Source organism: Orbicella franksi, chromosome 13, assembly GCF_964199315.1.
Source record: "Orbicella franksi chromosome 13, jaOrbFran1.1, whole genome shotgun sequence".
Taxonomy (NCBI): Eukaryota; Metazoa; Cnidaria; class Anthozoa; order Scleractinia; family Merulinidae; genus Orbicella; species Orbicella franksi.
In genome coordinates this window covers 20,698,097-20,718,190 of record NC_138157.1, presented here as the reverse complement: position 1 = coordinate 20,718,190, position 20,094 = coordinate 20,698,097, and the positions used below count along the sequence as shown (strand labels likewise).

Genomic DNA, 20,094 nt, shown 5'->3' with positions numbered 1-20,094 from the left:
ATTAAAAGAGGAATAACTCAAATTTATCGGTAGTGTTTCTCAGTGGAGGCTAGCTTCTGCACTGCTAATGCTGAAATCGGCTTCAGCCATCGCTTCGTTTATACACTCCGATATCATTTGAAACCCGACTGACATAAATGCTGGAAAAACACGGGTAAACAAAGCTTGTTTGAATATAACAGCAATGGCGAGTAGTTCTAATTATTTTAAAAGCAATAACTGATATGAGGGGTATCGAGTGGTCCCATTCATGCTCGCAAAATGTGGCCTCCGCTCGAATTGCTCGCAAAAATTAGATGAGTGCTCGCTTGCTGGTGCTCGCAAAATTTTTGCAACTGCTCGTATGCTCGGATCTCGTTAACATAGGCGATTTGCATGATGGCATCATTTGACTACAACTGCCAGAATCCTTCACTTTTTCTGTTTCTTATGCTAATTAGGGCAATTGTTATTTAAACCCCACTGGGAATTCAAAATTTATATAATAAAGAAAAAACGAAAGGAGTTCTGGTAGTTGTAGTCAAATGACGACAACGTGCAAATCTGCTGTTAGGAAGCATAATTTACATCTTGGAAACAAAATCTGACGCTGGAAAAATGGGAAACGTTAGGGAAACATGCAAGTGGCGCTATTATTGTTTCAGGAAGCATGCTTACTCGTTTTATTGAAACTGACGCGCGTAAGAATTCTTCGAGAAAGGCACCCGCAAAGGTAGAAAGTTGTTTATAGTTTTGCTGTTAAATTAATCCCAAACTGAAGAAAAATAACTGCATATCTGGGATTTAAATTGAGCTTAGAAATTGAAACAATTTTAGTGGAACTGGTAAACCAGGTAATTCAAGGGAAAATAGGTTTTGGCAATAAAATCATAATCGGTTGCGTGTGCCGCAACCGGTCGGGTGTGTTAAATTTCCGGAGTGCCCGCTGCACGCCATCAGGTATTTTCTAAAGTGCTCGCTGCTCGCAAGACAAATTTGATCACCGCTTGTGCTCGCAAAAATAAACGCACTGCTCTCATGCTCGCAAATGCTCGCAAAGACCATACTAATATATACAAACGTTCCCAGTATCCTTCCTACTTAACAAGCTTTAAAGCATAATAACTTTGTCAATTTGGGGTCCAGAAAGATGCTACTCCATATTAGGATTAATGGACTCCCTGACCATATTGAAATAACACTTGTAGCCTGCAATCAGGCTCCCGCGATCGCTTCGCTTTCCGAATTCTTCTGTTTACGCACTCGCCGAAATTTTTTTTCCGTCCTCGCCGGGAGCCTGTTTGCAGGCTATAACACTTGCGGTAAAATAACTCTCATAGGGGTTTGATGACGTGATTAATCACGTGACTAAGCCCAGATAAGCAATTAATTTTAATATACAAAAAGACACTGGCGTCTTTAAACTAAGGGAGCTATTAAAATAAAAGAATAATTTAAGAAACTAGACTTTTTCTTAGCTTGCGACACGAATACACGAATTTGAAAGCAAACGAAGAACGATCTAGCGGAGAGGAGTGCAGTCTCGACGGTTCCCCTCTTAATTCTTTCATTTCCTAATTGGCATAATTTTAACTTTTCCGACCGCGTGGAGGATTTCAGAGACAAAACCAACAGCTCTTTGTCTAATTGTAGTCTGCGCCCGACATTAACCAGAAAGCCATAAGGAGTTAAAACGTGCTGATCGTCAACGTTTTTGGTTTCGGGGCGTACTTTTTCTGAGTAAAATAAAACTACTTGCAAAAATCCTATAAATTAAATTAGATAAAATTAATGATTTCTTCAATAGCTACGCTAAGAATAATAATCATTCGTTCAAAGTTAAACTGTGCTATTAGAGACGTCTTTCCTTAGCCCCACGGAGCCGCATCTCAAGTTTCTTTCTACAGGTTCCATCGGATCGTAATCAGTGTTTGTAGCCTGCTTTCATTTTGTTTAAAGCAAAACCCTATATACTAAACACTTGCGGACCTGAAGGCAAAAGAACTTCATATAACTAATCACGCTGATGTAATACATTATATTTACCAAGACTTCTCTTCACGTATTGTTCCGATTTGCAAAGCAGCTGAGCTATTCTGCTTACAAACGTCAAATGTTCCAACATTGACCAACATTTGTGCAGTATTGGCATGTATATGTAATGACAATATGTAATGACAATATGTAATGACAATATTTGTCATAGTATGGCAGCCATAGTGCTTTACAGTGACTACCCGTTGCTGATCTGTATGATGCGGGTTGTAAAAATGTTTTATGCATTGTTTCTTTACACTGGATGCTTTTAAGTTAAAATAAAAATAGATTTAATTTATCGCACATGGCGGATTTCGCATAATTCCGCAGCAAGCAATGTTATATTTTATTTCTGGGTTTCTACTTGTGGAAGCTGCTGACTGTGTGCATTCCCATCAGGACAGGCTGTTGTCCCGGATATTGAACTGGCTGCTGTCGCGGATGTGTAAGCGGTTGGTAGACTTGCTGTGTCGCGCCTTGTGGGACAAAAACCACAGCGGGCTGTTGGACGACACCTGGCTGGCCTGCTTGCTGCGGGTGGCCAACCTCCTCCACCCTTTGCTGCTTGTACAACTTGTAAAGAAAGTAGATGTCCACAATGAAAATTATCCAGGAATGGTAACCGAACTCCTGTCAAAACAACAAGAATGAACGGACATTTTTAATTAAAACTCTGAATAGCTGTCATCAAGTAATTATTTCTCTTTATCAAAGAAAAGAGTGATTGTTCCGACAGGTAGCACAGGGTAAGGGAATTAGTTGGGACGGAAGCTTTGATTAATTTCCATGCATTTTTGTACAAAAAGAGTACTTGGGTACAGGAATAGGAACCCAGTTACGTGAACTGTCTTTGAGAAATTTCCTGCTGAAAACTGGAAAGAATACGTAGTCGATAAATAAATATGCAAAATAAACAAATACGACTCTTTACGTTAAATAAATAAATCTGATTTTAAAAAAAAGACCTTAAAGGAGAAACCGTCCCATGGCTTCTTGACCAATGCTGCAGAGGCAAAGTTACAATTTACAATAGGCCATTGTAACAGCACAACTGAATTCTACTTACCAGCCCAATCACTAAGGCTAACACGTCGGGCTTGAACACATCGTTGTACGCCTGTACATAGTCTATAGCGTGTGATGTCACGTTTCCACAGGACGCGATCAATAAAACGGACAAGACGAAGTGGATAAGCAGTGTCTGCAAACAACGCAAAAAACGATATTAAATAGGAAGAAAACTGTACGGTAGGGATATTGTCAGGCTTAAATGTTTCGAATTATTCTTCTCCGTTTCATCGAAAGATTTTTCCAGGCTTTAAATTAATTGAAAGATTTTTGATTGTCTGAGATGCCTTGGTTGACAGTTTAAAGTTGACGCATTTTTCAGCTGGTTCAAACAGTTTCAACTGTGACAAGACAGAGCAGTTTTCAATTGAGTGTCGTAAAACCAAAACCACGCCAATTACTTACCAATTAGACTACTCAGCCTCTCAAACCGTAGTATAACCAAAACCAAAGTAACTGCCTTATTACTTTCGACACTCAATTGAAAATCGCTCTATCTCAGACTGTTTTATGACTTACCGTCAGAGTCCAGGGAGATGATCGACTGCAAAGCTTGTCAAAACTTAGCACAAACGTCAAAGCCAGGAGAACGACCATCACCCACGAAAAGATTGTGATTCCCTTGAAGAAATCTACTGGGGTCTCTGCTGTAAGTTTGGTCATGTCAAAGTACTTTATGATACACACCCATGCTGCAAACAGCAACGACTGCGAGGTATGGAACACTTCGAGTCAGCGGAGGTACGTGATAAAACTGAATACGTGTGTAAGTACAGGGAGCAAATAGCACATGGTAAACATTTTAATGACACTTAAACCAAGAGCCCGAGGGAGGTGGGCTGACTATTTTAACAGATATACTATAGACCTCCCCTCACCTCACAAAGGATGATCTAAAATTATTACGAACAGTCATTCAGTCTGTCAGTCAGTCAGTCTGTCAGTCAGTCAGTCAGTCAGTCAGTCTGTCAGTCTGTCGGTCTGTCGGTCTGTCAGTCTGTCAGTCTGTCAGGCAGTTAGTCCGTCAGTCAGTCAGTCGTCAGTCAGTAATTCAGTCAGTCAGCCAGCCAGTCATTCAGCCACTTGGCAACAATCAGCACTGGCCACAATCGTATCTCGATCTAAAGACAAATCTACATGCCGTCGTTTTAATTTTTGCGAACTGAGTTCAGCTTAGCGCTTTTCTCTAAAAAGTGCTCCCTTACTGCTTGTTTTTTTCATCATCAGTTATCCGAGGAAAACTGATAACACTAAAGCTACTTTTAAAAGGCTTACAATTTCTGTCGACTTCACGTAAAACAGCGGGGATCGTATGTACTCGATGTTGACATCCCAGGCTCGTCGCTGGGGAGGTCCTTGGTCGGGGGGCATTTCCTGGGCTCGCTGTGTCCGAAACAACTTGTGATTCAAAACCATATCAACGACGAACGCTATGCAGGATAAAAATCCAAAGGCCTATCAAAGATGAAGGAAACGTGGAAACGCAGTAATGTCAGCAAGAGTAACAACTTGTAGAGTTTACAAGCACTATAACTTTGAATGTCAGGGTTATACGCTGTAAGCCCGATCCAACCTTCCACGCCTCCTCACACCTAGCTGCGAGGCCGCGACAAGTTTCCAAAAGGGATGTGTTCCTAAGTTATGCATTTGTAGGACAATTGTTTTAGAAAAGCCAATGTATCAGGTTCCTTAGGTAAGTTATCATGCTAAAAACCGTATTTTTCTTTAACAATTAAATCATGACCTTGAGATTTCTACCGCGTGATAATTTCTACCGCGTAACAATTAACGAGGGCTGCGCCCTCGTCAACTTTCACACATAGAATTCGAAAGCGATTAATCTAATTGTTTTAGTATAAATCTGCTCGTTGTTTAAAAGTTTATCTAATTAAATCCTCTTCACAGACACTTCGAAACACAAAGAAGCGTCTGCCAGTCTGTTAACAAGTGCTTACTGCTATGCTATTCACTATCTATCACAGGCTAGAATGGATAGTGAGCAGCCTAGCCAATCAGAGAGCTGCATTCTTGACAGAAAGCTAGTAGATTTATACTAATTAACAATTAGATTGTGAGCTCGAGATTTCTATCGCGTGATAGTTGACGAAGGGGGGGGCCTAGTAAACTAACAATTTTTTTAGCATTTCTCGTCCTCGCAAACTTCCACTCCTGTCACAGAGAGCCCTCACATCCGTTTAGAACATGAATAAAAGATCAACTAACCTTAATATCGCGCATGTTTTCTGTTTTGTGGCGGCCATTTTGAAGTTTTTAATACGCGTTCTACTAGTGCGAGGTCTGGAAACGAAATTTAAGAAGTCTGGGGCGGGCGGGAAAATTCGCAAATTCTCGGAGAAGCCGATCGCTCCCGAGGATAGTCAAGTCACTCTTAGAGCTGCGAGCAGGCACCGAGCGATTTCCGTAATTTTCGGCTCCAGACCTCGCACAAACAGACCGCGCGTGTATTAAAAATTCAAAATGGCCGCCACAAACACAAAACACGCGCAATAAAGGTAGGTTGTTCTTTTATTCACATTTTAAACGGATGTGAGGGCTCCCAGTGTCCTGTTTCTTAAACTCGATAGAACTGACACGGAACATGTTTTCTATTTCTTAACTGATTTCCGCCCATTGTGGGGGGTACAGTTAACCTCACCACGCATTTAGGCACCCAGGAAAAATGATTAAACGATTACTTTACCAAGGCAACGCTGAGTGTGAGGAAAGGATTTCCAAATTCGACGGCCCTGGAAACCAAGTTTCCTGTACAGGTGAGTAGTAATGTAAACATGATGAAGTAGAAGATCAAAGACTGTGAAATGCAAAAATATATATATTGATTACTGTCTTTGCAGGTGCAGTAATGAAAGGAAAAAAAGAAATAAGCGGGTGGTTAAGAGCAAACAGGTATTCTTCACCCCTTAGCCCTCCTTTTTCTGGTTCCCCGCGTATTCCTCGAAGTGCAAGACAAGTGCAACTTGCATATGACCAAGAGAGAGTACATTTCATTATCCTGACTGAGAAAATAGCTTCATTGTGATTGGCATAGAACGGGTAAATTTATCGATAATTTGAATTTGCACTGCAGTGCAACTTAACACTTGCGCGTTCGTAATACTAATTGAGAAAAAGATACAGTAGTCATAGTAAAATTTTTTAGTGAGGAAGCTCCACTCACAGCAGGAGTTTTCAGGAAGGTCCTGAAAAAAAATTTCTATAATAAAATACTACTTATCATTACTATATACATAAAAAATTATAACAATTCAGTTTCAAGTAATTAGTAATTTTCTCAGTCACATAGTTAATGAATAATCCTATGAAAGCTTGAGTAATTATAGATTTACACCATTATTAGAGAATCACTTGTAGTGTAAATTCTAATTGCGCTCGTATTCATACGATTGCCTATACTTAACCGATCGGTTACAATCAATTAGTCAACCTCGTTCCCAGGGTTTGTCATCTTTCCGCCCTACATGAGAGACCCTGGGAACAAGGTTGTCAATTACTGACGGGTGGATGGGTCAACAACGAAAGGGAGGTGTGTTAACCCTGACGAATATCAGTATCTAAAATTTAGAAATTATTTGCACATTTTGTTTTGACTTACCGCTAAAGTGAACAGGGACGGTCGTTTGAATTTGCAAATCTTAGGGAAGCTCAACGTATGTATTATCAAGTAGAGGATGACCATGACCCAACAGAAAATTGTGATGCCTTTGAAGAAGCTAGCTTTTTTATCATCCACCTCTATTGTGTTGAAAGGGTCTAGATCATCAAAGTACTTGAGGATACTTGCCCATGCGCCGAGCAGCACAACCTGCAAAACCGGATATTTCAATATATGACTTGAAAGGAATGACTGCTGACATTTTCACTGAGTTGGCAAATTGGCCTAAGACGAGTTTGTTGCTCTGCTCATACCGCGATCGCAAAGTTTTCAAGATTGGGGAGAGGTGAAGAAAGAAGATGAGAGAAACGGGAGGGCATCGGAGGTACTGCTTTTGGTATCTCTTACTCGTGCACTGTACATAAGCGAGCCGATCCATCTTAGCTATGACAATGCAAGTGAGTTTATGAAAGATGTTAAGAGGCTGTCCGCTTAAGAATCGACCACTTAATTCGGATCAAAATTTCGATTTCCTTTAAAATTTCTCCACGAAACAAGGTTTATATAAGGTAAAATAAAATACATTTCTTTGGTTTTTATTCTTGATAATAGTCGAGATTTTGAGGAGAATGTGATCGATACCTGAAACCCTCAAATTGGGCCTTTCACGAAGCCGAAATTAGCCTTCTTTCGGATGCTTGCTGCCGAGCGTATATTTAGCGCACGAAGATAAGAATTACACCACCATTAGATACATCATTGTACTTAACACAAATGGTAAAATCAAACCTGAGTATGGAAAATTACTAAAATTGTAATCACTTAAACAGGACAATGTCAACGCCATTTTCAAAAAGCGGGCCAGGTGGCCTAGCGCAAAGCGAAATTTCTTATAATTCTGACTTATTCGGAGAACCTGTTGTATTTTTCTGAAAACTATTAAGATAGATCTCTTAAACCATGGAATAAAATTTATTGGCATTCTTCCGTGTAAAGAGGTACGATCGTAATAAAATGACACAAATTCGCCATTTGGCGATCCACAGCATTGTAAAGCCACCTGAGCAAAGGATTGGTTTTAGCTGATATTTTCTCATCGTTGTAGCTCAAATATCAGTTTAAATAAATTGATAAAAGTAGCATTAGTAATGAGCTGATAACACAATAATAACAATCGATATAAAACTTACCCTATAAAAGTCTTAAAATTATCCATTGAACGTGAAATCGATGTGTTTGAATAGCCGCAGGAACTCACGACTCGTACTGACTTTGCCGCCTGAAAACCCACTGTAAAAGGAAACCAAAATCCCGAGACTCTCCTTGATTATACAGTAATCAATTCTTTGATATTTTGCCCAAGTGCAAACTTCTGTCTCTGAAGAGAAGTCAATCATTTCATCGAGCTTGGACTCATCAATCACGGTAAAATCGGTGAAATATCATTTTGTTTTGACTTGTAACACCGCTGACCAATATTGCAGTCATTACATCAGCGGTGAAAGGCGGATGGAGGTAAAGAGAGTCACACATTTATTTTTATTTTTCCTATTTTTATTTTTTCATCAGGCTAGTTTCGGTCCAGAAACAGTAAACTTTTAGCAGTCTCTGCCGTTTGATAGACATCATGTACATTCCTTAAGCTGCTCATATAGAGACTAACCCAACGTAGTAATCAACAGTGGCTTCTCACATAAGCTCCGCGCACTGAAATGCACATCTGCATGTTTACTATAATAAGGTACCACCAGAAGCGTAGGCATCTGGTACAGCCTATAATTACATCGTCAATATGGCTGAATTACAAGATATCAAGACGTTATTCAGGCCCTTCAAAACACGGACATTTCTGCACAAAAGCAGCCAAGTGTTCCACCAAATCTTTTTTTCTATCCTTTGATTTAAATGAAATATCAAAGTTTCTCAGGATGGCTTTCAACATGACAACATTAAACTTTGACCGTTTGCTGCCCTTGCAGTACTCACAAAGGTCGTAAACATCGTAACAAATTGGATGGCGAAGACCAATCTTTTCAATAATGTTGTTTATAAGTAGTTGCCTACTGTTTTCTTCTTGCTCTCCAAGTATATCCTCAAGTTCCGCCCCGGCATCCACATCATCCGTTTGTTGTCCTTTCCTCTTTGCAGAAGCCAGCCGGGAGAAGTAGCTTTTAATCTGATTTTTTGTAAGCCACTCCTCTCTGGGAATGCGACGGTTATTCTCTTCATCTCGGGCGTTTCTCATGTCTGCTGAAACTTGATTGGGATCTGCCTTCAAGCCTGTTTTTTCACCAAGTTCAAACTTTGCATTCAAATACGCCTTAACCTTTGGACTAAAACGCGTTGAAACACGAGGCTTTGAAAAGCCCATCCTTGGCTCAGATCTGAAGGCGGCGTATTTGCCGTTTCTTCTGAGCTGCGAATGCCACTGCCGCTTGTACTACCATCTGCCTGCACTGGATCAACTATGGAAAAACGCTTGGCCCATTCTCTCCTCATGCGGTCGTAAAAGCTTTCGGACATGGGCGTATTTCCGTGATTTCCGATTTCAGCATGTATTTCAGGCTCACAGAAGCTCTTGAAAGCCTTCTGGCATCCAGGTTCTGGACATTCAAACAGGTGGCCTTCTTGGACTAAAACGCGTTGAAACACGAGGCTTTTAATCTGAAGGCGGCGTATTTGCCGTTACACGAAAAAAAAAAAATGCTCAATTGCTTAAATATAAGACTTTTCACTATCCTTATATAGTACCTGTTGCAACTTTCACCGATCGGAGGCTCATCTTCAGAAAAACTTTGGAGCCATTTCGCCCCCTCTAGCTTTTCCTTGTGACTTTTTCGGCATGTTGTACAGATTGCTAACCAAACACAAAAAAATGAGATGAATAACAATGAACGTACACTAGGACTATATTTTGCCAGTCAAATTTCTACAGTGGTACGCTTTCAAGTCTTAATAATTATTTATTTAAAAAGTAGTATATTTTACACTTACGGGACCCTACTTGTGCCTTTTCGCCAAACAAAGTGTAAATCCCCTTTGAGGTCTTCAAGTTGATTACAATTCCTTCTTCAATTTTTTTAAACTTCCCAGCGTGTTCTGGGTATTGACAGGTTCTGGGGAACTGCCAATACCTGCCAAGGTTGTTTCTGTGTTTTGGACACACAGTCATCTCTTTAACCTTGCTCGCACTGAGGTCAAATAGGCCAACCCGAGCGAGAATTAGGTCGATCTCAGTGACATTCTTGCGTGACAAGTGACATCTGCGAAGGTGATTACTAATTTCCCCCACACATTCGCGGAGAAAAATTGTATTTCCTTCGCCTCTATTTGGCCCGCAATGTTCGTTTAAGATCACAGAAAAAGAGCAAGTTTTCTCCACTGACATAATCTTGCTAGCATAACTGCTTCGCAAGCACTTTGTTTATCGATTATCCATTGATTTGCTCAGTTACGAAGTTTGTTGATACGGTCAGCGGCAGTTCTTGAAACGAACAAACATGGCGACTGGTATTTCAAACGTAATTACTCGATTTTCTTTTTACTTTTGACGCTTCTGGTGCATTCGTCAACCGGAGAAATTGTTGATTCGATTACCTACACTCATTTCACGGAACTAATTAGAAACATTGAATATTTTGAGATGACAGTCACGCAAGATTGAGGAATCGAACACAGCTTCCAGTGCTGGTCGTAACAATGAACTGATAGCCGAAAAAGTGAAAATCATGTCATGATGCCTTGAACGTAAAGCGGTGGAAATTTAAAGGTGACATTTTGAATTTTCTTCCCTAGCTGTGATACCAGGTCATCTTCGTTCCTGAATAAGACGAAAAATTTGAAATTTATGCACTTAGCGTAGTGGTCGTGCTATTTGCGTAGATGACCAGTTGCTGAATTTAAGACAATTTACTCCGTAGCTATCCTTTCATATACTCCAGTGCCAATAAATTTTATTCCAGGGTTCCAAGGGTCTATCTTAATACTTTTCAGAAAAATACAACAGGTTCTCCGAATAAGTCAGAATTATGAGAAATTTCGCTTTCCGCTACGCCACTTGGCCCGCTTCTTGAAAATGGCGTTGACATTGTCCTGTTTAAGTGATTACAACGTTAGTAATTTTCCATACTCAGGTTTGATTTCACCATTTGTGTTAAGTGCAATGATGTATCTAATGGTAGTGTAATTCTTATCTTCGTACGCTAAATATACGCTCGGCAGCAAGCATCTCAATGAGGGCTAATTTCGGCTTCGTGAAAGGCCCAAGTTGAGGGTGTCGGGTATCGATCACATTCTCCTCAAAATTTCGACTGTTATCAAGAATAAAAACCAAAGAAATGTATTTTATTTTACCTTATATAAACCTTGTTTCGTGGAGAAATTCTGAAGGAAATCGAAATTTTGATCCGAATTAAGTGGTCGATTCTTAGGCGGACAGCCTCTTAAACATGATTTGAGCTACGGAGAAAGTTGTTTTTATAATAAATTCGAAACGGCACACAAAAAAGGGGCTGCTGGCTTTTAAAACACAAGACACAAAAATAACCGTGAATCATCAAAGTCAAACCAGTTTTCTAGCAGTTAACCATCTTCTCGCCTCCAAAGTTCTCAAGTTAAGTTGGATTATGTGAGGAGTCCTTAGTTAGTCCTTGAAGTTAGGACTTTCCGTGCTTGTCTTCTTATTTTCTCCACTCGAAAGTAGAGGGAAATGCGATACTTACAAATTCTGCTATTTTAATGAAGCACATAGGGCTTTTGAGAAAATCCGTGTCAATAGCGAGATCCAGACCCTGTCCAGCCTGACGTTGAGGTTGTACTTGTTGAACGTAAACCGGTTGTCCCGGTTACAATGGTTGGCCCGGCTGTACCGGCTGTACCGGTTGTACTGGCTGTCCCTGTTGACCCCGTTGCATACTGAATAGGCTGCCCAGCTGTTGTAGTGGCTGGCTGACCGGCAGGAACCTGAACAGAAACCGGTTGTTGTTGGCCGGTCTGCATCTGGTACATGATTGGTTGGCCGGGAAGGACTTGTTGTTGATATATCACTGGCTGACCAGGAGGAGCCTGAGCTTGAGTTGTTTGGGCAACCGGAAGTCGAGCTGAACTGTCACCTTCCATCTGAGATTAAAGAAACTGTGAACTTTTACGAACATATTCAGATTACATATCTTGTAACTAACCAAACTAAATAGGCTACAACGCACCAGGAATCAATCAATCAATCAAAGCGTTTCGGAAGTGCATCTTCCTGGATCGGACCTTCCAATGTAAATCAATATGAAAGGATCTAGGCTTCGTGTCTGGTGGGACTGTTTCGCACGTGTATGCTTTTGTTCTACTTTGTCGGCATGCAAAACCCACTACTCTCACGCAAATCCCGTCAGCTACGCGGGCGAAACGTGTTCGTGACTTGAGAATGCTGAATGCATGTAGCAAACTTAACTAGACAGTTAATAATTGGACGGACACTACACAGGTCTCTTCTTTTGACCATGCCGGCCGCCACTAATTGAAGAGCTTTGACTCAATTTTATGGAACAGAACAACAGAAACATTTATGCTAAATGCCATCACCGCGCATGCCCTGTTGTTACACCCTTGCCCGTTCTTTTTCTAATAATAATAATAATAATAATAATAATGATAATGATAATAATAATGATAATGATAATAATATTAATAATGATAACGATAACGATAATGATAATGATAATAATAATAACAATAATAGAAAAAGTAATAACAAGAACTTTTTTAAAATCTCCTCAGAAAACGTATTTACAAATCTTCACACATTCCACGATCGTCGACTAAAACTTTGATGAAAATAAAAATATCACGAGATCCTAAAATACTTATTCACAAGCTCATGCCATCATCGACTTTCTAAAATTAGTGGACACACGCCCGGTTAGCGTTTAAACGGTAGAACTACTAATGGAAGAAGTGAAGACTTCATCTGCTATAAAAGTGCTCGATGGTAAAACCAGAGCTGTGAATAAAGATAAGTTTCTGGAGTCGGACTAGTTCAAAAACATTTAATCGCTACTCTGAGTTTCACGCTTCTAATGAAGCAGTCATCAGGCAACTGACAACAATAAGGGTTACATGTCAAGATATATAAATTTGGAAATGGGGAACAATGCTTGCTAGGGTGACGTGATTGGACGGTAAAAATGCTAAACGGTCGGGAGAATCTATTTAGGTAAGCGCGGTACTTAACAAGAATTTCTTAGAATGTCTGCAGGTCGATGTCATTTCGTTTCTATGGTTAAGTGTCGACATTTCCGGTTTACAAATTACAAAATATTTCTCCCATAGGCAAAGATTACAGTTTTTGTTGACATTTGAATCGGGGGGGGGGGGGGGCACTGCCATATATGGGCTATATAGGTATGTGCCGCTGTGAAGGGTATGGTTTTCAAGCAGTTTACTCTAGGTTAGGGTATATAAATCAGAGCGTTTGGGTCTAGAATAGGGTATCATTTTTCACAAAACTGACTGGTTGGTTGAAGATTTTATCTAGACTAAGGAAACCAGGAGTTGCCACTCAAAAATATAAAAAAATCAAATCAGCAAGTTTAAATTTACGCAAATCAGCCTCAGCAGTGTCGATAGATGGAGGGATTTGGGGAGTTTACTCTGGTGTAGGTTAGCAAAATTCAGCTGAACTAGCTCTGGTATAGGCTAAGGGTTCCAGGGTCCCAGCGGCACATCCCCACCTAGAAATTCCCAAAGTACCCCCCCACCCCGGGATTTGAATACGACCTACAGCTTGCTTTACTTTTCTCCAATTAATTTGATAATTGATTTTCCGTTCCTTTAGACCCCATATGTACTTGCTAAGTTCGGTTACATTTTTGTAGCGTTCGTTCCTGAAAGAACATGTGTGGTTTCTGTAACGTTCCTTGAACGTCGTGTCACACAGTCCGATGTATGTTTCTTTTGTCTGTGGGGTCGCGACCTCTGCTTGATAGATAATGTTCCGGATATTACAATTTCCCTCAAGTGGGCAGGTATTCTTGTTTCGGCAATTACAGTTGTTATCAATTTCTTCTGATTGGTTTGATGGTTTGTTAATCTGGGCTTCGTTGTCGCTGGAGATAATGGTTTTACGTTGCTCATACAGCTGTAGCTCAGCTTTAGAGTGTTCCTCGGCAGTTGAAGATTTTGTACAGCGGGTTGGTTTTAGGGAAATGTTGATCAATTAATTGGAGGAAGCATTTACCGACTTTGGTTTCTACATTTTGGCTGTATGGCGGATTGAACCACAGGATGTTTCTTTGCCGGTTCTTGCTCTGTCGTGACGCATAGTGTAGCCACTTTTATTAAGTGCGTCTTGGTACGTACCTTTGGCCTTGTCGAAGCAATCTTGTCAGATGAAATTTCCGAAAGACGTTTGTTGATGGATTCGGGAATGTTTCCTAGGTCCAGTTTAAACGTCGCATTTTACGTGCGCCGAATCAAATACTAATTTTAGTCGATTCGAATTAATAAGTTCGGCTGATTTGATTTAAGGTCATTCCTCACATTTGTATTGCGCATCCTTACTGCGCATGATTTATGGCGTCATTAGCGCGCGCTTGTGCACGCGCATATTGAAAACATGACGGATTTGCCTTGATATTGAGCTCTGTCAGCTGAAAAATGGCTCTAGCTCACCAACGAGCACGGGCACCCCAATTTTTTTTTCTAGTCATTGTAATCTACTAATCATAAGCTTTGTGTGAGAAAAGACTGATCTAATTTCTATTGCTGAAAATTGAATAAATAAGAAAAATAGCAGATACACTGTGGTCTTTTCTATTTTACAGTCGGTAACCACGTCAAGAAATTTGGTTCAAATTTTTAATCAAGGATTTACCTTTACCCTGAATCAAACTTAAAATGTTTATTTGTATTGACTGAAGTTTAATGCGTGTTCTTATGAGTCTGGGTTCACAAAGATTTTACAATTACTAGGAATGCGTTCTTATAATAAGCATTAAATAATGCCAAAATGGGGCATTTTCAATGCCTCACTGCTCCTTAATGAGCATGGGCACCCCCCCTTTTTTATTTCAAAATTGAAGTTATCATATGACAAATATTCAGTGGACAAAGTTTGAACAAAAATCTATTGTCACTTTTATTTCAGAGGAATTACCTTAAACGTCGCATTTTTTTTTTTTTGCCGAATAAAATTGCTGAGCGCGAGCGACGTGTTCATTCCCAGCTGACTCCACTTCAAGTTTCCCACCAATGCTGCTGACAATGATAAGGAACACATTTTGCGTTAAGATCATTCATCCCTTTCAGACACCATTCGAGCAAACAGAATGGGGCGATTTGTAATACAGATGGCAGTGTATTACCTCTTAAACTCTGATTTTCGTTTCACTCTCCTGATCAAATTCAAGTTCATAGACTTCGTTCTCCATCTTCTACATAACTTTGCTGAAGAGAAGTAAGAACCACCGCACACACTGTTATACTCAACAGTCACCATATTGCTTTCCTACTCCGCATGTCATGTAGCACAGAGCGGTTTTTGTTTGAAGGCCGAAACTTAAGGTTTTGCATAATTACATTACACGATCGGAGCGAAGCAAGAACCACACCCCGGGAACCACACATACTGAGTCATGCAGCACAAAACGGTGGAGTTATGGGTAAAATATAATTTAACATAATTTATGAATTAGATTTGGCACATGTAAAATGCGGCGTTTAAATGAACTGTCGAACTCCAGTGGTATATTCGACTGCATCAGTCGAATATTCGACTGAACTCGCATTTAATTGAAATATGTCGCATTTAATTGATTTAAACGTCGCATTTTACATGCACTTAATTCAGCAATTAGATTTGGTGCATGTAAAATGCGACGTTGATCTATCAATTGAATCCTGACATCCCTTAAGCCATCTTGTCCGTCTACACAAAAAGGGCTTATACAGGAAGTCATCCTTCTCTTGCTCTGTTCCATTCAATCCCCCATGTCGTCTCATTCTGGCCTTATGATTATTGAACCTTGAGCGAAACTTCGTTACAGTAAGTCCAGCATAGTGTAGTGTACATTTCCTGCAAGTTAGCAAGTAGACTACGTTGCTCGAGTTACAATTAAGGCTATAATTAATGGAATATCTCCTTCCTGTATGAGAATTTACGAAGGAGTTAAAGGAGCTAAAGGAGTTTTTGGCTTATTTGGACTATTTGAATAATGCGCATATGACTATCAAATTTACATAGAAGTGGTCCAGAGAGGAGATTGTGTTTTTGGATGTTAGGGTGGTGAACAAGTCGGGTAAATTAGAGACAGACGTGTTTGTGAAACCAACAGATAGTCACCAATACCTACATCACAGCTCGTGTCATCCTAGAGGCTGTAAGATGAGCATACCATATGCTCAGGCGTTGAGTTTGAGAAGAATCTGTTCGAAGTCGGAGTTTTTTGAAAAGAGGGTGAGGGACTTGAGTGATTTTTTGACTGCTAGAGGTTATAATAGACGCTTTGTGGAAAACCAAATTGGGAGGGTGCGTCGCTTGACGAGGGTGGAGGCGTTTATGGGTAAAGGACACTTAAGAAATGGAAGAACAAAATTTCTACATCTACATCTACAGTCATGTATTAAGTCAGCAGAAACTAAATAGTTATCACGCTAACTTTAACATAAACCTGTTGTTCAAATGCAACTAAATACTCTTCGGATCACCGTTTTTATGTTTAGAATCTCGCTAGTTATTGAATAATGTGTAGTGAGTCGTTTTTGGGAGTGTAGAGCTCTGTAACTTTGGATAAAGGCTTCGTTTTATTGCGATATTAGGACGCGGACATGGACGCTACTGGCGATTGCCATGACGAGTGAAACGCAATCCTTCTGTTTACACGGACAAAAAAAATCGTAGTTAATTCTAGATTGACTCGTTTTCTGTTCTGTTTTCAGGATATGTAGATGAAGATATTGCGAAGCTCACGTGAGTTCGTTCAGCTCAATTTTTCGCGCTAACTATAAAATTACTTTCTTAATTACTTGAAATACCTTTCGGATTGTCGTCCTCCTCAAAACTATCTTCAGGATCTTTGAAGCTCGTTCGTATAAAACGTCAACCATTTTGGACTGAAATCCCCTCAGTCGTCAAGCAGGCCACGTTTTGCTTAATGATTAGCTAAATCTGTCAACTTCCTGTTCTCCAAATTAGGAGCCAAACGGAAGTAAAGCGAATTTCTGCAAAATCACGCAGCGCAACAGAAATGGGCTATGACTGAAACTATCAATTTGGTGGACAGATACAAATTCATTGAGAAAGATTTACCTCAATCTGGGTCCATGATCGTGGAGATCGACTGATGGATGGATGGATGGAGGAACACGAGACGAGTCCCAGAGGAACTGGCGCTTAGAACACAAAATGGCGGCTTGACTACACAGCACGACACGGAGAAACAACGCGAGTCTTTCTAAATTTGGCCCATTTTTGACCGGAATTTTAACCTTCAAATGGGTAAAAGTTTCAATTTCATTTAATTTTATGTTTTTCTTCATGATCCGAGACGATCCGAGTCTATCCGAGTTGATCCGACCCGGACTGGCGGTTTGAGTTGATCCGGTCCGACTTTTGTACCTGCCTAGTTTTGACTCCAGTTGTTTACATATCTCGTTTCTAGAAGAAAAATAAGATTATACATACATCACCAGTCACTATGACTGTTTGACATGGCTTGTGTTTGCCATGATTGGACTGTAAATCTTTCTTGCAAAAAGTAGATCCACACGGTCTCTTGGATGCTCTTCTATCCATCACTCAAATTTTAGAGCATATTTACTCGATCGTGGATGCTTACTTGTATACCATTCATGAAGAAATGCTTACTCTGGTCGAACTGCACAGAATACAGAAGAATTGTAGTGTGAAGAAAAACGAAATTAAAAGTTTAATCAATTTGAGTTTTTTGCTTGAAGTAAGCTTATTTATTTTAACAAAATAATTAAATCATGGGTTTTGAATTTAAGATACGAACAGCACCAGAATTTCAATGTGTAATTAAAAAATACAATACAGAAACAGGCTACTTTAGGCTTACCTTGGACTCTAGAAGGAGAGAAAGCGAGTGAAAAACCAACAAATTCTCTAGCAAAAGCCATGAGCCACGTCTGGTAAAGTCACTTCCTGACTTTGACTTGTAACAATTCTTTGACCTCGCCGGCCGCGCTATTGTGACCGATACATGATCACAGTCATAAATACCTCTCTCAGTTTTAATCTACGTATGAGCAAAAGCCCTAGACAAAATACTACATATTTACTAAAGCGAAACACAGAACCCAAAATGACCGCTCTCAACCGTTTGGAGGTTCCAGGCTTTCCATGTTATCGGCCAAAAGTTTACATCTGAGTGTGTGATGCATTTGCATATTTTGCCCCATAACAACAGTCGTTTCGAATTTCCACGACTAAAAATTCTGAGTCACCTCAACCAGAGAGGCCATAAGAATTTGTAAGATCTTATATCCAGTCATTGAACTGGATAATGCATATATCTTTGTGACTTACAGAAGGCATTTAAAAGATTAGTTGAAGGAAGGCAGGTGACAAACTCAGTGACCACATGAAAAGATTTGCTAAGTTTTTCTAAAAGAAAATGTGTTTGCATCAGTGGACTCGCAATGATAACAAAGCTGATGTTATTCAGCTATACTCCTTTCTTTTCATTTGTCCTTGAATAAAACTGACACAAATTAACAGAGCTAGCAATAATTTAAAATCTATACTCAGTGCACTGACCGCGGATTTCGTAGCAAGCGAAAATCAGTGAAAGATGTAAGCCACATTGCAAAATTCAAGGTTTCCGTCAAACGATAGCAGTTGTGAGCAGTTGACCTCAAACAGTCTCACTTAAATTTGTGTTTAGCAAGAAAGCTGACATTTACCGAGGAGCTGAAATGTTTATGATTAAGAGAATTATGCCTCAATTCGTTTTCTGGGATAATTTTTAAAGCAACAGTCAATTACAACTGATTGCTTCTATGCGGGAATTTCTAGCCAATACTCAAGAAATATGACTCTGCAGCACGCAAACTGTCCCAAACTCTATGATCTACAGTCTTCCGGGAAAAGCAAAAAGACAATTGCCCGTTTCACAGTATTCAATCTGACGCAAATATGTTTCCAACGAACCAGCTTATTCCATGTTCACTTGGATCGAAATTCAATTCAGTCCTGCATTTTAGCCGGCTGCATCACAAGCAACACACATACTTCCCTCACCGATTCTCATGACATGCAGTTCTTTCATATCAAACTTTAGCGAAGACAATATGATTTTAAAATATGAAAACACATTCCCCAGGGTTATCCAGCCGGTAATTTCGTTCCATTAGTTTTGCAAAGTTTTATTCGATGAGTCAGTTTGAAAATAGTCGCATGAATTGTAAGAACTAATTCGCTGTGATGCCATTGTAGGCAAATACAACTAATGAGGGAAAATATGGGAGTACTGAGTTTAGAACTTTTAAAATTCTTTAGCTAAAATAAGTTAGAACACACTTGTTTCTCTTATATGCTTTCTTCGCTGTGATTCACAGCAACACAAACATAAACACGAGAAAAGCATCTGCCCTTGATCTTTTGTTTAGTCGATGCACGTGTTACATGCTACGTTCCCTTCATAAGAGACGGCTCACTAGGCAATTGGAATCGTTTTTCTTTCCCCTTAGCCTCTGCTTGCTCCTTTTTTCACTGCTGACCTGCCCTCGATTGCTAAATTTGATGGATCGAGCTGCTTTGATGGCCAACTGTCTTGCACGCAGATATCGCCATGTGAAAGAGCTAGACTATGTTCCTTGGTTAGAATTGCCTCTTTACTCAGAGACACTCCAAAAGCAAATAGCAAACTAACACTTACCAAGAGTTGAATTGTGTTCCTTTCGAAGACAATATGAATGATAGCAGCTAGCCGCTTTTGATTTCGATGCTGGGTGTTTGTTTTAAAATACACCTTCGTTTTGATGAATGCCAAGGATGCCTAGAGTAATCCGATACCCCAAAAGATGCTTAAACTCTGAACCGCTTTCTCAGAAAAACAGGAACACGAGTGTTTTGAATGTTTACACAGTTATCCAACGTGATATCTACATTCAATTTTTACATGCGCTAAGTATTCGGCAGAGAGCAATGAGATGCAAAAGCTTGAAATAGAGGAATAACTCGCATTTTTCGGTGGTGTTTCTCAGTGGAGGCTAGCTTCTCCACTGTTAATGCTGAAATCGGCTTCAGCCATCGCTTCGTTTATACACTTCGATATCATTTGAAACATGACTGACTAAATGCAGGAAAAACACTGGTAAACAAAGCTTGTTTGAATATAACAGCAATGGCGAATAGTTCTAATTACAGTGGAACCTCGATTTAACGA

At 39.9% G+C, this 20,094-nt stretch overlaps 2 protein-coding genes and 1 pseudogene across 3 annotated transcripts in view; 1 reads left to right on the top strand and 2 right to left on the bottom strand.

Moving 5' to 3' along the window:
- LOC145465995 (thiamine-triphosphatase-like) overlaps positions 1 to 20,094 on the top strand; it is a 295,791-nt gene that overhangs the window by 90,261 nt on the left and 185,436 nt on the right. The window lies entirely within an intron of this gene.
- The window catches only part of LOC145465986 (uncharacterized), a 109,028-nt gene that overhangs the window by 52,332 nt on the left and 36,602 nt on the right, over positions 1 to 20,094 (bottom strand). The gene's annotated exons all lie outside the window — the stretch shown is intronic.
- LOC145465976 (uncharacterized) lies at positions 130 to 19,944 on the bottom strand (annotated as a pseudogene). The gene is made up of 8 exons (XR_014041750.1): positions 17,764 to 19,944; positions 11,419 to 11,815; positions 6,698 to 6,907; positions 5,786 to 5,896; positions 4,360 to 4,539; positions 3,604 to 3,792; positions 3,083 to 3,217; positions 130 to 2,646 (listed from the first exon to the last, which is right to left on the bottom strand). The product of XR_014041750.1 is annotated as an uncharacterized LOC145465976 (transcript).